General features: G+C 51.1%; 17 non-coding genes across 17 annotated transcripts; all 17 read right to left on the bottom strand.

Annotated features, from left to right (window-relative positions):
- Positions 1-245: 245 nt before the first annotated feature.
- On the bottom strand, positions 246-328 carry TRNAL-CAG (transfer RNA leucine (anticodon CAG)). Its single transcript has one exon. It is a non-coding gene; the product is annotated as a tRNA-Leu (tRNA).
- Positions 329-1,358: 1,030 nt separating this feature from the next.
- Positions 1,359-1,441, bottom strand: TRNAL-CAG (transfer RNA leucine (anticodon CAG)). The gene has a single exon. It is a non-coding gene; the product is annotated as a tRNA-Leu (tRNA).
- Positions 1,442-1,923: 482 nt separating this feature from the next.
- TRNAL-CAG (transfer RNA leucine (anticodon CAG)) lies at positions 1,924-2,006 on the bottom strand. The gene has a single exon. It is a non-coding gene; the product is annotated as a tRNA-Leu (tRNA).
- A 1,027-nt stretch (positions 2,007-3,033) lies between these two features.
- Positions 3,034-3,116, bottom strand: TRNAL-CAG (transfer RNA leucine (anticodon CAG)). Its single transcript has one exon. It is a non-coding gene; the product is annotated as a tRNA-Leu (tRNA).
- A 482-nt stretch (positions 3,117-3,598) lies between these two features.
- On the bottom strand, positions 3,599-3,681 carry TRNAL-CAG (transfer RNA leucine (anticodon CAG)). Its single transcript has one exon. It is a non-coding gene; the product is annotated as a tRNA-Leu (tRNA).
- A 1,030-nt stretch (positions 3,682-4,711) lies between these two features.
- TRNAL-CAG (transfer RNA leucine (anticodon CAG)) lies at positions 4,712-4,794 on the bottom strand. The gene has a single exon. It is a non-coding gene; the product is annotated as a tRNA-Leu (tRNA).
- Positions 4,795-5,276: 482 nt separating this feature from the next.
- TRNAL-CAG (transfer RNA leucine (anticodon CAG)) lies at positions 5,277-5,359 on the bottom strand. Its single transcript has one exon. It is a non-coding gene; the product is annotated as a tRNA-Leu (tRNA).
- A 1,030-nt stretch (positions 5,360-6,389) lies between these two features.
- On the bottom strand, positions 6,390-6,472 carry TRNAL-CAG (transfer RNA leucine (anticodon CAG)). The gene has a single exon. It is a non-coding gene; the product is annotated as a tRNA-Leu (tRNA).
- Positions 6,473-6,954: 482 nt separating this feature from the next.
- On the bottom strand, positions 6,955-7,037 carry TRNAL-CAG (transfer RNA leucine (anticodon CAG)). The gene has a single exon. It is a non-coding gene; the product is annotated as a tRNA-Leu (tRNA).
- A 1,030-nt stretch (positions 7,038-8,067) lies between these two features.
- TRNAL-CAG (transfer RNA leucine (anticodon CAG)) lies at positions 8,068-8,150 on the bottom strand. The gene has a single exon. It is a non-coding gene; the product is annotated as a tRNA-Leu (tRNA).
- A 482-nt stretch (positions 8,151-8,632) lies between these two features.
- Positions 8,633-8,715, bottom strand: TRNAL-CAG (transfer RNA leucine (anticodon CAG)). Its single transcript has one exon. It is a non-coding gene; the product is annotated as a tRNA-Leu (tRNA).
- Positions 8,716-9,745: 1,030 nt separating this feature from the next.
- TRNAL-CAG (transfer RNA leucine (anticodon CAG)) lies at positions 9,746-9,828 on the bottom strand. Its single transcript has one exon. It is a non-coding gene; the product is annotated as a tRNA-Leu (tRNA).
- Positions 9,829-10,310: 482 nt separating this feature from the next.
- Positions 10,311-10,393, bottom strand: TRNAL-CAG (transfer RNA leucine (anticodon CAG)). The gene has a single exon. It is a non-coding gene; the product is annotated as a tRNA-Leu (tRNA).
- A 1,030-nt stretch (positions 10,394-11,423) lies between these two features.
- Positions 11,424-11,506, bottom strand: TRNAL-CAG (transfer RNA leucine (anticodon CAG)). The gene has a single exon. It is a non-coding gene; the product is annotated as a tRNA-Leu (tRNA).
- A 482-nt stretch (positions 11,507-11,988) lies between these two features.
- TRNAL-CAG (transfer RNA leucine (anticodon CAG)) lies at positions 11,989-12,068 on the bottom strand. Its single transcript has one exon. It is a non-coding gene; the product is annotated as a tRNA-Leu (tRNA).
- Positions 12,069-13,098: 1,030 nt separating this feature from the next.
- On the bottom strand, positions 13,099-13,181 carry TRNAL-CAG (transfer RNA leucine (anticodon CAG)). Its single transcript has one exon. It is a non-coding gene; the product is annotated as a tRNA-Leu (tRNA).
- A 482-nt stretch (positions 13,182-13,663) lies between these two features.
- Positions 13,664-13,746, bottom strand: TRNAL-CAG (transfer RNA leucine (anticodon CAG)). The gene has a single exon. It is a non-coding gene; the product is annotated as a tRNA-Leu (tRNA).
- Positions 13,747-14,274: the final 528 nt, after the last annotated feature.

Raw genomic sequence — 14,274 nt, 5'->3', positions numbered from 1 at the left:
AAGGCAAAATGTCGCGGTGCGCCCGTTTGCATGTCCACAAGGCCGGCCCAGTCCAAAGATGGTTTTTCACTGGAGTTCACTTTCCCAAAAAAGAAGCGAGGAAATACAGGAAGCACTGGAAATCAACCATGAGGCCTGCAGTGCGTGCTCCAACTCCATCTCCCTGTTCCAGAAAGCCTTGGCCAGCAGTTATAGGACGCCTGGAATGTTACAATCAAATGAAAAGAAAAAATCTGTTACAGACATGTCAGAGGTGGGATTCGAACCCACGCCTCCAGCGGAGACTGCGACCTGAACGCAGCGCCTTAGACCACTCGGCCATCCTGACTCTGCCGTTTGCACCCCTCAGATGCGGCTTAGAGGCAATGTTGGAAAGTCTCAAAGACCACCCGCCTAAAATCCTCTCCTATTGCATTAAAGTCTCCAAATTCCTCCCAAAAGAATAATCACAGGCAGGGCAGCACTCATACAACGACTACTGGCACAGACGTGCAGGGTTCAATCCCTATGTACAGCAGCTACTTGTCACAAGCACACATGAGTCTTTCATGTTTCTGCAGAACGGTGCTGCCTGCCACCTGTTAACAGACACGAGCAACTACACCTCAGGAAATAGGAAGGCAGGAGGCGGGCTGGTTTATGCAAATAAAAGCATGCACTGTGTCCAACCCTTCAGGAGGTTCAGGCAGTGTGCTAGAGCCTTCTTGGTCACAAGAGGTTGGGCACTAGTGCCGGGGAGCCTGTTTAGGCTGAAAGGACTGTGTATGGGCCGGCCTGATCTCCCTGTACTCCTGCACAGGACTCACTCTAAATTACAGGGCTAAAGAGTTCTGCCAGCAAAGCCTATATACAATGGCCGTTCGTGGCCGTTCGGGGCCGTTTGGGCAGGCAGGTGGTTGGTTGGGCAGAGGGCGAGGAGGAAGAACTGTGTTCACTCCTCTGCCTGCCTTTTTACCTCTCGCTTCCCCCCACTCACTCCTCCATCTGCCTCCCACTATGTCACACTAACTTTCCACCTGACCCCCATTTCAAATAGGTCACTTCATTCCAACTAGGCCCAGTGAAAAGGACAAGACGTTGGGTTCTTTATGCATTTTTTCCAAAGACAAAATGCCGCGCTGCGCCCATTTGCAAGTCCACAAAGCTAGCACAGTCCTAAGACGGTTTTTCATTTAAGCACTGTAGTACACCTGCCAAAAGGGCAGTCAAGCATTCCAGGACCAACTGCAGACCTAGCTGGAGGACGGGAGTGTGTGGAGCAAGCTCCAACTCCATCTCCCTGTTCCAGAAATCCGTGGCCGGCAGTTATAGGAAGCGTGGAATGCAATCACATGAAAAGTAAAAACCCATTTCAGGCATGTCAGAAGTGGGATTCGAACCCACGCCTCCAGAGGAGACTGCGACCTGAACGCAGCGCCTTAGACCACTCGGCCATCCTGACTCTGCCTTAGGCGCTCGCCTGAATCGGCTTAGAGGCTATGTTGGCAAGTCTTTGACCACACTTAAATCCTCTTGGATTTCCTAAAATGTCTCCACAGTCTGCCAGGAATATACTCTCGCGCATCCCACCCACCCCTCCTAACCCACCACCCTCCCCATCCATTTTAAAAATGTCACTTCATTCCCACTAGGCCCAGTTAAAAGGACAACACATTGGGTTCTTTATGCATTTTTTCCAAAGGCAAAATGTCGCGGTGCGCCCGTTTGCATGTCCACAAGGCCGGCCCAGTCCAAAGATGGTTTTTCACTGGAGTTCACTTTCCCAAAAAAGAAGCGAGGAAATACAGGAAGCACTGGAAATCAACCATGAGGCCTGCAGTGCGTGCTCCAACTCCATCTCCCTGTTCCAGAAAGCCTTGGCCAGCAGTTATAGGACGCCTGGAATGTTACAATCAAATGAAAAGAAAAAATCTGTTACAGACATGTCAGAGGTGGGATTCGAACCCACGCCTCCAGCGGAGACTGCGACCTGAACGCAGCGCCTTAGACCACTCGGCCATCCTGACTCTGCCGTTTGCACCCCTCAGATGCGGCTTAGAGGCAATGTTGGAAAGTCTCAAAGACCACCCGCCTAAAATCCTCTCCTATTGCATTAAAGTCTCCAAATTCCTCCCAAAAGAATAATCACAGGCAGGGCAGCACTCATACAACGACTACTGGCACAGACGTGCAGGGTTCAATCCCTATGTACAGCAGCTACTTGTCACAAGCACACATGAGTCTTTCATGTTTCTGCAGAACGGTGCTGCCTGCCACCTGTTAACAGACACGAGCAACTACACCTCAGGAAATAGGAAGGCAGGAGGCGGGCTGGTTGCAAATAAAAGCATGCACTGTGTCCAACCCTTCAGGAGGTTCAGGCAGTGTGCTAGAGCCTTCTTGGTCACAAGAGGTTGGGCACTAGTGCCGGGGAGCCTGTTTAGGCTGAAAGGACTGTGTATGGGCCGGCCTGATCTCCCTGTACTCCTGCACAGGACTCACTCTAAATTACAGGGCTAAAGAGTTCTGCCAGCAAAGCCTATATACAATGGCCGTTCGTGGCCGTTCGGGGCCGTTTGGGCAGGCAGGTGGTTGGTTGGGCAGAGGGCGAGGAGGAAGAACTGTGTTCACTCCTCTGCCTGCCTTTTTACCTCTCGCTTCCCCCCACTCACTCCTCCATCTGCCTCCCACTATGTCACACTAACTTTCCACCTGACCCCCATTTCAAATAGGTCACTTCATTCCAACTAGGCCCAGTGAAAAGGACAAGACGTTGGGTTCTTTATGCATTTTTTCCAAAGACAAAATGCCGCGCTGCGCCCATTTGCAAGTCCACAAAGCTAGCACAGTCCTAAGACGGTTTTTCATTTAAGCACTGTAGTACACCTGCCAAAAGGGCAGTCAAGCATTCCAGGACCAACTGCAGACCTAGCTGGAGGACGGGAGTGTGTGGAGCAAGCTCCAACTCCATCTCCCTGTTCCAGAAATCCGTGGCCGGCAGTTATAGGAAGCGTGGAATGCAATCACATGAAAAGTAAAAACCCATTTCAGGCATGTCAGAAGTGGGATTCGAACCCACGCCTCCAGAGGAGACTGCGACCTGAACGCAGCGCCTTAGACCACTCGGCCATCCTGACTCTGCCTTAGGCGCTCGCCTGAATCGGCTTAGAGGCTATGTTGGCAAGTCTTTGACCACACTTAAATCCTCTTGGATTTCCTAAAATGTCTCCACAGTCTGCCAGGAATATACTCTCGCGCATCCCACCCACCCCTCCTAACCCACCACCCTCCCCATCCATTTTAAAAATGTCACTTCATTCCCACTAGGCCCAGTTAAAAGGACAACACATTGGGTTCTTTATGCATTTTTTCCAAAGGCAAAATGTCGCGGTGCGCCCGTTTGCATGTCCACAAGGCCGGCCCAGTCCAAAGATGGTTTTTCACTGGAGTTCACTTTCCCAAAAAAGAAGCGAGGAAATACAGGAAGCACTGGAAATCAACCATGAGGCCTGCAGTGCGTGCTCCAACTCCATCTCCCTGTTCCAGAAAGCCTTGGCCAGCAGTTATAGGACGCCTGGAATGTTACAATCAAATGAAAAGAAAAAATCTGTTACAGACATGTCAGAGGTGGGATTCGAACCCACGCCTCCAGCGGAGACTGCGACCTGAACGCAGCGCCTTAGACCACTCGGCCATCCTGACTCTGCCGTTTGCACCCCTCAGATGCGGCTTAGAGGCAATGTTGGAAAGTCTCAAAGACCACCCGCCTAAAATCCTCTCCTATTGCATTAAAGTCTCCAAATTCCTCCCAAAAGAATAATCACAGGCAGGGCAGCACTCATACAACGACTACTGGCACAGACGTGCAGGGTTCAATCCCTATGTACAGCAGCTACTTGTCACAAGCACACATGAGTCTTTCATGTTTCTGCAGAACGGTGCTGCCTGCCACCTGTTAACAGACACGAGCAACTACACCTCAGGAAATAGGAAGGCAGGAGGCGGGCTGGTTTATGCAAATAAAAGCATGCACTGTGTCCAACCCTTCAGGAGGTTCAGGCAGTGTGCTAGAGCCTTCTTGGTCACAAGAGGTTGGGCACTAGTGCCGGGGAGCCTGTTTAGGCTGAAAGGACTGTGTATGGGCCGGCCTGATCTCCCTGTACTCCTGCACAGGACTCACTCTAAATTACAGGGCTAAAGAGTTCTGCCAGCAAAGCCTATATACAATGGCCGTTCGTGGCCGTTCGGGGCCGTTTGGGCAGGCAGGTGGTTGGTTGGGCAGAGGGCGAGGAGGAAGAACTGTGTTCACTCCTCTGCCTGCCTTTTTACCTCTCGCTTCCCCCCACTCACTCCTCCATCTGCCTCCCACTATGTCACACTAACTTTCCACCTGACCCCCATTTCAAATAGGTCACTTCATTCCAACTAGGCCCAGTGAAAAGGACAAGACGTTGGGTTCTTTATGCATTTTTTCCAAAGACAAAATGCCGCGCTGCGCCCATTTGCAAGTCCACAAAGCTAGCACAGTCCTAAGACGGTTTTTCATTTAAGCACTGTAGTACACCTGCCAAAAGGGCAGTCAAGCATTCCAGGACCAACTGCAGACCTAGCTGGAGGACGGGAGTGTGTGGAGCAAGCTCCAACTCCATCTCCCTGTTCCAGAAATCCGTGGCCGGCAGTTATAGGAAGCGTGGAATGCAATCACATGAAAAGTAAAAACCCATTTCAGGCATGTCAGAAGTGGGATTCGAACCCACGCCTCCAGAGGAGACTGCGACCTGAACGCAGCGCCTTAGACCACTCGGCCATCCTGACTCTGCCTTAGGCGCTCGCCTGAATCGGCTTAGAGGCTATGTTGGCAAGTCTTTGACCACACTTAAATCCTCTTGGATTTCCTAAAATGTCTCCACAGTCTGCCAGGAATATACTCTCGCGCATCCCACCCACCCCTCCTAACCCACCACCCTCCCCATCCATTTTAAAAATGTCACTTCATTCCCACTAGGCCCAGTTAAAAGGACAACACATTGGGTTCTTTATGCATTTTTTCCAAAGGCAAAATGTCGCGGTGCGCCCGTTTGCATGTCCACAAGGCCGGCCCAGTCCAAAGATGGTTTTTCACTGGAGTTCACTTTCCCAAAAAAGAAGCGAGGAAATACAGGAAGCACTGGAAATCAACCATGAGGCCTGCAGTGCGTGCTCCAACTCCATCTCCCTGTTCCAGAAAGCCTTGGCCAGCAGTTATAGGACGCCTGGAATGTTACAATCAAATGAAAAGAAAAAATCTGTTACAGACATGTCAGAGGTGGGATTCGAACCCACGCCTCCAGCGGAGACTGCGACCTGAACGCAGCGCCTTAGACCACTCGGCCATCCTGACTCTGCCGTTTGCACCCCTCAGATGCGGCTTAGAGGCAATGTTGGAAAGTCTCAAAGACCACCCGCCTAAAATCCTCTCCTATTGCATTAAAGTCTCCAAATTCCTCCCAAAAGAATAATCACAGGCAGGGCAGCACTCATACAACGACTACTGGCACAGACGTGCAGGGTTCAATCCCTATGTACAGCAGCTACTTGTCACAAGCACACATGAGTCTTTCATGTTTCTGCAGAACGGTGCTGCCTGCCACCTGTTAACAGACACGAGCAACTACACCTCAGGAAATAGGAAGGCAGGAGGCGGGCTGGTTTATGCAAATAAAAGCATGCACTGTGTCCAACCCTTCAGGAGGTTCAGGCAGTGTGCTAGAGCCTTCTTGGTCACAAGAGGTTGGGCACTAGTGCCGGGGAGCCTGTTTAGGCTGAAAGGACTGTGTATGGGCCGGCCTGATCTCCCTGTACTCCTGCACAGGACTCACTCTAAATTACAGGGCTAAAGAGTTCTGCCAGCAAAGCCTATATACAATGGCCGTTCGTGGCCGTTCGGGGCCGTTTGGGCAGGCAGGTGGTTGGTTGGGCAGAGGGCGAGGAGGAAGAACTGTGTTCACTCCTCTGCCTGCCTTTTTACCTCTCGCTTCCCCCCACTCACTCCTCCATCTGCCTCCCACTATGTCACACTAACTTTCCACCTGACCCCCATTTCAAATAGGTCACTTCATTCCAACTAGGCCCAGTGAAAAGGACAAGACGTTGGGTTCTTTATGCATTTTTTCCAAAGACAAAATGCCGCGCTGCGCCCATTTGCAAGTCCACAAAGCTAGCACAGTCCTAAGACGGTTTTTCATTTAAGCACTGTAGTACACCTGCCAAAAGGGCAGTCAAGCATTCCAGGACCAACTGCAGACCTAGCTGGAGGACGGGAGTGTGTGGAGCAAGCTCCAACTCCATCTCCCTGTTCCAGAAATCCGTGGCCGGCAGTTATAGGAAGCGTGGAATGCAATCACATGAAAAGTAAAAACCCATTTCAGGCATGTCAGAAGTGGGATTCGAACCCACGCCTCCAGAGGAGACTGCGACCTGAACGCAGCGCCTTAGACCACTCGGCCATCCTGACTCTGCCTTAGGCGCTCGCCTGAATCGGCTTAGAGGCTATGTTGGCAAGTCTTTGACCACACTTAAATCCTCTTGGATTTCCTAAAATGTCTCCACAGTCTGCCAGGAATATACTCTCGCGCATCCCACCCACCCCTCCTAACCCACCACCCTCCCCATCCATTTTAAAAATGTCACTTCATTCCCACTAGGCCCAGTTAAAAGGACAACACATTGGGTTCTTTATGCATTTTTTCCAAAGGCAAAATGTCGCGGTGCGCCCGTTTGCATGTCCACAAGGCCGGCCCAGTCCAAAGATGGTTTTTCACTGGAGTTCACTTTCCCAAAAAAGAAGCGAGGAAATACAGGAAGCACTGGAAATCAACCATGAGGCCTGCAGTGCGTGCTCCAACTCCATCTCCCTGTTCCAGAAAGCCTTGGCCAGCAGTTATAGGACGCCTGGAATGTTACAATCAAATGAAAAGAAAAAATCTGTTACAGACATGTCAGAGGTGGGATTCGAACCCACGCCTCCAGCGGAGACTGCGACCTGAACGCAGCGCCTTAGACCACTCGGCCATCCTGACTCTGCCGTTTGCACCCCTCAGATGCGGCTTAGAGGCAATGTTGGAAAGTCTCAAAGACCACCCGCCTAAAATCCTCTCCTATTGCATTAAAGTCTCCAAATTCCTCCCAAAAGAATAATCACAGGCAGGGCAGCACTCATACAACGACTACTGGCACAGACGTGCAGGGTTCAATCCCTATGTACAGCAGCTACTTGTCACAAGCACACATGAGTCTTTCATGTTTCTGCAGAACGGTGCTGCCTGCCACCTGTTAACAGACACGAGCAACTACACCTCAGGAAATAGGAAGGCAGGAGGCGGGCTGGTTTATGCAAATAAAAGCATGCACTGTGTCCAACCCTTCAGGAGGTTCAGGCAGTGTGCTAGAGCCTTCTTGGTCACAAGAGGTTGGGCACTAGTGCCGGGGAGCCTGTTTAGGCTGAAAGGACTGTGTATGGGCCGGCCTGATCTCCCTGTACTCCTGCACAGGACTCACTCTAAATTACAGGGCTAAAGAGTTCTGCCAGCAAAGCCTATATACAATGGCCGTTCGTGGCCGTTCGGGGCCGTTTGGGCAGGCAGGTGGTTGGTTGGGCAGAGGGCGAGGAGGAAGAACTGTGTTCACTCCTCTGCCTGCCTTTTTACCTCTCGCTTCCCCCCACTCACTCCTCCATCTGCCTCCCACTATGTCACACTAACTTTCCACCTGACCCCCATTTCAAATAGGTCACTTCATTCCAACTAGGCCCAGTGAAAAGGACAAGACGTTGGGTTCTTTATGCATTTTTTCCAAAGACAAAATGCCGCGCTGCGCCCATTTGCAAGTCCACAAAGCTAGCACAGTCCTAAGACGGTTTTTCATTTAAGCACTGTAGTACACCTGCCAAAAGGGCAGTCAAGCATTCCAGGACCAACTGCAGACCTAGCTGGAGGACGGGAGTGTGTGGAGCAAGCTCCAACTCCATCTCCCTGTTCCAGAAATCCGTGGCCGGCAGTTATAGGAAGCGTGGAATGCAATCACATGAAAAGTAAAAACCCATTTCAGGCATGTCAGAAGTGGGATTCGAACCCACGCCTCCAGAGGAGACTGCGACCTGAACGCAGCGCCTTAGACCACTCGGCCATCCTGACTCTGCCTTAGGCGCTCGCCTGAATCGGCTTAGAGGCTATGTTGGCAAGTCTTTGACCACACTTAAATCCTCTTGGATTTCCTAAAATGTCTCCACAGTCTGCCAGGAATATACTCTCGCGCATCCCACCCACCCCTCCTAACCCACCACCCTCCCCATCCATTTTAAAAATGTCACTTCATTCCCACTAGGCCCAGTTAAAAGGACAACACATTGGGTTCTTTATGCATTTTTTCCAAAGGCAAAATGTCGCGGTGCGCCCGTTTGCATGTCCACAAGGCCGGCCCAGTCCAAAGATGGTTTTTCACTGGAGTTCACTTTCCCAAAAAAGAAGCGAGGAAATACAGGAAGCACTGGAAATCAACCATGAGGCCTGCAGTGCGTGCTCCAACTCCATCTCCCTGTTCCAGAAAGCCTTGGCCAGCAGTTATAGGACGCCTGGAATGTTACAATCAAATGAAAAGAAAAAATCTGTTACAGACATGTCAGAGGTGGGATTCGAACCCACGCCTCCAGCGGAGACTGCGACCTGAACGCAGCGCCTTAGACCACTCGGCCATCCTGACTCTGCCGTTTGCACCCCTCAGATGCGGCTTAGAGGCAATGTTGGAAAGTCTCAAAGACCACCCGCCTAAAATCCTCTCCTATTGCATTAAAGTCTCCAAATTCCTCCCAAAAGAATAATCACAGGCAGGGCAGCACTCATACAACGACTACTGGCACAGACGTGCAGGGTTCAATCCCTATGTACAGCAGCTACTTGTCACAAGCACACATGAGTCTTTCATGTTTCTGCAGAACGGTGCTGCCTGCCACCTGTTAACAGACACGAGCAACTACACCTCAGGAAATAGGAAGGCAGGAGGCGGGCTGGTTTATGCAAATAAAAGCATGCACTGTGTCCAACCCTTCAGGAGGTTCAGGCAGTGTGCTAGAGCCTTCTTGGTCACAAGAGGTTGGGCACTAGTGCCGGGGAGCCTGTTTAGGCTGAAAGGACTGTGTATGGGCCGGCCTGATCTCCCTGTACTCCTGCACAGGACTCACTCTAAATTACAGGGCTAAAGAGTTCTGCCAGCAAAGCCTATATACAATGGCCGTTCGTGGCCGTTCGGGGCCGTTTGGGCAGGCAGGTGGTTGGTTGGGCAGAGGGCGAGGAGGAAGAACTGTGTTCACTCCTCTGCCTGCCTTTTTACCTCTCGCTTCCCCCCACTCACTCCTCCATCTGCCTCCCACTATGTCACACTAACTTTCCACCTGACCCCCATTTCAAATAGGTCACTTCATTCCAACTAGGCCCAGTGAAAAGGACAAGACGTTGGGTTCTTTATGCATTTTTTCCAAAGACAAAATGCCGCGCTGCGCCCATTTGCAAGTCCACAAAGCTAGCACAGTCCTAAGACGGTTTTTCATTTAAGCACTGTAGTACACCTGCCAAAAGGGCAGTCAAGCATTCCAGGACCAACTGCAGACCTAGCTGGAGGACGGGAGTGTGTGGAGCAAGCTCCAACTCCATCTCCCTGTTCCAGAAATCCGTGGCCGGCAGTTATAGGAAGCGTGGAATGCAATCACATGAAAAGTAAAAACCCATTTCAGGCATGTCAGAAGTGGGATTCGAACCCACGCCTCCAGAGGAGACTGCGACCTGAACGCAGCGCCTTAGACCACTCGGCCATCCTGACTCTGCCTTAGGCGCTCGCCTGAATCGGCTTAGAGGCTATGTTGGCAAGTCTTTGACCACACTTAAATCCTCTTGGATTTCCTAAAATGTCTCCACAGTCTGCCAGGAATATACTCTCGCGCATCCCACCCACCCCTCCTAACCCACCACCCTCCCCATCCATTTTAAAAATGTCACTTCATTCCCACTAGGCCCAGTTAAAAGGACAACACATTGGGTTCTTTATGCATTTTTTCCAAAGGCAAAATGTCGCGGTGCGCCCGTTTGCATGTCCACAAGGCCGGCCCAGTCCAAAGATGGTTTTTCACTGGAGTTCACTTTCCCAAAAAAGAAGCGAGGAAATACAGGAAGCACTGGAAATCAACCATGAGGCCTGCAGTGCGTGCTCCAACTCCATCTCCCTGTTCCAGAAAGCCTTGGCCAGCAGTTATAGGACGCCTGGAATGTTACAATCAAATGAAAAGAAAAAATCTGTTACAGACATGTCAGAGGTGGGATTCGAACCCACGCCTCCAGCGGAGACTGCGACCTGAACGCAGCGCCTTAGACCACTCGGCCATCCTGACTCTGCCGTTTGCACCCCTCAGATGCGGCTTAGAGGCAATGTTGGAAAGTCTCAAAGACCACCCGCCTAAAATCCTCTCCTATTGCATTAAAGTCTCCAAATTCCTCCCAAAAGAATAATCACAGGCAGGGCAGCACTCATACAACGACTACTGGCACAGACGTGCAGGGTTCAATCCCTATGTACAGCAGCTACTTGTCACAAGCACACATGAGTCTTTCATGTTTCTGCAGAACGGTGCTGCCTGCCACCTGTTAACAGACACGAGCAACTACACCTCAGGAAATAGGAAGGCAGGAGGCGGGCTGGTTTATGCAAATAAAAGCATGCACTGTGTCCAACCCTTCAGGAGGTTCAGGCAGTGTGCTAGAGCCTTCTTGGTCACAAGAGGTTGGGCACTAGTGCCGGGGAGCCTGTTTAGGCTGAAAGGACTGTGTATGGGCCGGCCTGATCTCCCTGTACTCCTGCACAGGACTCACTCTAAATTACAGGGCTAAAGAGTTCTGCCAGCAAAGCCTATATACAATGGCCGTTCGTGGCCGTTCGGGGCCGTTTGGGCAGGCAGGTGGTTGGTTGGGCAGAGGGCGAGGAGGAAGAACTGTGTTCACTCCTCTGCCTGCCTTTTTACCTCTCGCTTCCCCCCACTCACTCCTCCATCTGCCTCCCACTATGTCACACTAACTTTCCACCTGACCCCCATTTCAAATAGGTCACTTCATTCCAACTAGGCCCAGTGAAAAGGACAAGACGTTGGGTTCTTTATGCATTTTTTCCAAAGACAAAATGCCGCGCTGCGCCCATTTGCAAGTCCACAAAGCTAGCACAGTCCTAAGACGGTTTTTCATTTAAGCACTGTAGTACACCTGCCAAAAGGGCAGTCAAGCATTCCAGGACCAACTGCAGACCTAGCTGGAGGACGGGAGTGTGTGGAGCAAGCTCCAACTCCATCTCCCTGTTCCAGAAATCCGTGGCCGGCAGTTATAGGAAGCGTGGAATGCAATCACATGAAAAGTAAAAACCCATTTCAGGCATGTCAGAAGTGGGATTCGAACCCACGCCTCCAGAGGAGACTGCGACCTGAACGCAGCGCCTTAGACCACTCGGCCATCCTGACTCTGCCTTAGGCGCTCGCCTGAATCGGCTTAGAGGCTATGTTGGCAAGTCTTTGACCACACTTAAATCCTCTTGGATTTCCTAAAATGTCTCCACAGTCTGCCAGGAATATACTCTCGCGCATCCCACCCACCCCTCCTAACCCACCACCCTCCCCATCCATTTTAAAAATGTCACTTCATTCCCACTAGGCCCAGTTAAAAGGACAACACATTGGGTTCTTTATGCATTTTTTCCAAAGGCAAAATGTCGCGGTGCGCCCGTTTGCATGTCCACAAGGCCGGCCCAGTCCAAAGATGGTTTTTCACTGGAGTTCACTTTCCCAAAAAAGAAGCGAGGAAATACAGGAAGCACTGGAAATCAACCATGAGGCCTGCAGTGCGTGCTCCAACTCCATCTCCCTGTTCCAGAAAGCCTTGGCCAGCAGTTATAGGACGCCTGGAATGTTACAATCAAATGAAAAGAAAAAATCTGTTACAGACATGTCAGAGGTGGGATTCGAACCCACGCCTCCAGCGACTGCGACCTGAACGCAGCGCCTTAGACCACTCGGCCATCCTGACTCTGCCGTTTGCACCCCTCAGATGCGGCTTAGAGGCAATGTTGGAAAGTCTCAAAGACCACCCGCCTAAAATCCTCTCCTATTGCATTAAAGTCTCCAAATTCCTCCCAAAAGAATAATCACAGGCAGGGCAGCACTCATACAACGACTACTGGCACAGACGTGCAGGGTTCAATCCCTATGTACAGCAGCTACTTGTCACAAGCACACATGAGTCTTTCATGTTTCTGCAGAACGGTGCTGCCTGCCACCTGTTAACAGACACGAGCAACTACACCTCAGGAAATAGGAAGGCAGGAGGCGGGCTGGTTTATGCAAATAAAAGCATGCACTGTGTCCAACCCTTCAGGAGGTTCAGGCAGTGTGCTAGAGCCTTCTTGGTCACAAGAGGTTGGGCACTAGTGCCGGGGAGCCTGTTTAGGCTGAAAGGACTGTGTATGGGCCGGCCTGATCTCCCTGTACTCCTGCACAGGACTCACTCTAAATTACAGGGCTAAAGAGTTCTGCCAGCAAAGCCTATATACAATGGCCGTTCGTGGCCGTTCGGGGCCGTTTGGGCAGGCAGGTGGTTGGTTGGGCAGAGGGCGAGGAGGAAGAACTGTGTTCACTCCTCTGCCTGCCTTTTTACCTCTCGCTTCCCCCCACTCACTCCTCCATCTGCCTCCCACTATGTCACACTAACTTTCCACCTGACCCCCATTTCAAATAGGTCACTTCATTCCAACTAGGCCCAGTGAAAAGGACAAGACGTTGGGTTCTTTATGCATTTTTTCCAAAGACAAAATGCCGCGCTGCGCCCATTTGCAAGTCCACAAAGCTAGCACAGTCCTAAGACGGTTTTTCATTTAAGCACTGTAGTACACCTGCCAAAAGGGCAGTCAAGCATTCCAGGACCAACTGCAGACCTAGCTGGAGGACGGGAGTGTGTGGAGCAAGCTCCAACTCCATCTCCCTGTTCCAGAAATCCGTGGCCGGCAGTTATAGGAAGCGTGGAATGCAATCACATGAAAAGTAAAAACCCATTTCAGGCATGTCAGAAGTGGGATTCGAACCCACGCCTCCAGAGGAGACTGCGACCTGAACGCAGCGCCTTAGACCACTCGGCCATCCTGACTCTGCCTTAGGCGCTCGCCTGAATCGGCTTAGAGGCTATGTTGGCAAGTCTTTGACCACACTTAAATCCTCTTGGATTTCCTAAAATGTCTCCACAGTCTGCCAGGAATATACTCTCGCGCATCCCACCCACCCCTCCTAACCCACCACCCTCCCCATCCATTTTAAAAATGTCACTTCATTCCCACTAGGCCCAGTTAAAAGGACAACACATTGGGTTCTTTATGCATTTTTTCCAAAGGCAAAATGTCGCGGTGCGCCCGTTTGCATGTCCACAAGGCCGGCCCAGTCCAAAGATGGTTTTTCACTGGAGTTCACTTTCCCAAAAAAGAAGCGAGGAAATACAGGAAGCACTGGAAATCAACCATGAGGCCTGCAGTGCGTGCTCCAACTCCATCTCCCTGTTCCAGAAAGCCTTGGCCAGCAGTTATAGGACGCCTGGAATGTTACAATCAAATGAAAAGAAAAAATCTGTTACAGACATGTCAGAGGTGGGATTCGAACCCACGCCTCCAGCGGAGACTGCGACCTGAACGCAGCGCCTTAGACCACTCGGCCATCCTGACTCTGCCGTTTGCACCCCTCAGATGCGGCTTAGAGGCAATGTTGGAAAGTCTCAAAGACCACCCGCCTAAAATCCTCTCCTATTGCATTAAAGTCTCCAAATTCCTCCCAAAAGAATAATCACAGGCAGGGCAGCACTCATACAACGACTACTGGCACAGACGTGCAGGGTTCAATCCCTATGTACAGCAGCTACTTGTCACAAGCACACATGAGTCTTTCATGTTTCTGCAGAACGGTGCTGCCTGCCACCTGTTAACAGACACGAGCAACTACACCTCAGGAAATAGGAAGGCAGGAGGCGGGCTGGTTTATGCAAATAAAAGCATGCACTGTGTCCAACCCTTCAGGAGGTTCAGGCAGTGTGCTAGAGCCTTCTTGGTCACAAGAGGTTGGGCACTAGTGCCGGGGAGCCTGTTTAGGCTGAAAGGACTGTGTATGGGCCGGCCTGATCTCCCTGTACTCCTGCACAGGACTCACTCTAAATTACAGGGCTAAAGAGTTCTGCCAGCAAAGCCTATATACAATGG

Source organism: Ambystoma mexicanum, chromosome 11, assembly GCF_040938575.1.
Source record: "Ambystoma mexicanum isolate Mex_15411 chromosome 11, UKY_AmexF1_1, whole genome shotgun sequence".
NCBI classification, from domain to species: domain Eukaryota; kingdom Metazoa; phylum Chordata; class Amphibia; order Caudata; family Ambystomatidae; genus Ambystoma; species Ambystoma mexicanum.
The sequence above is the reverse complement of the archived record's forward strand: the minus strand, read 5'-3'. Positions and strand labels throughout refer to the sequence as shown.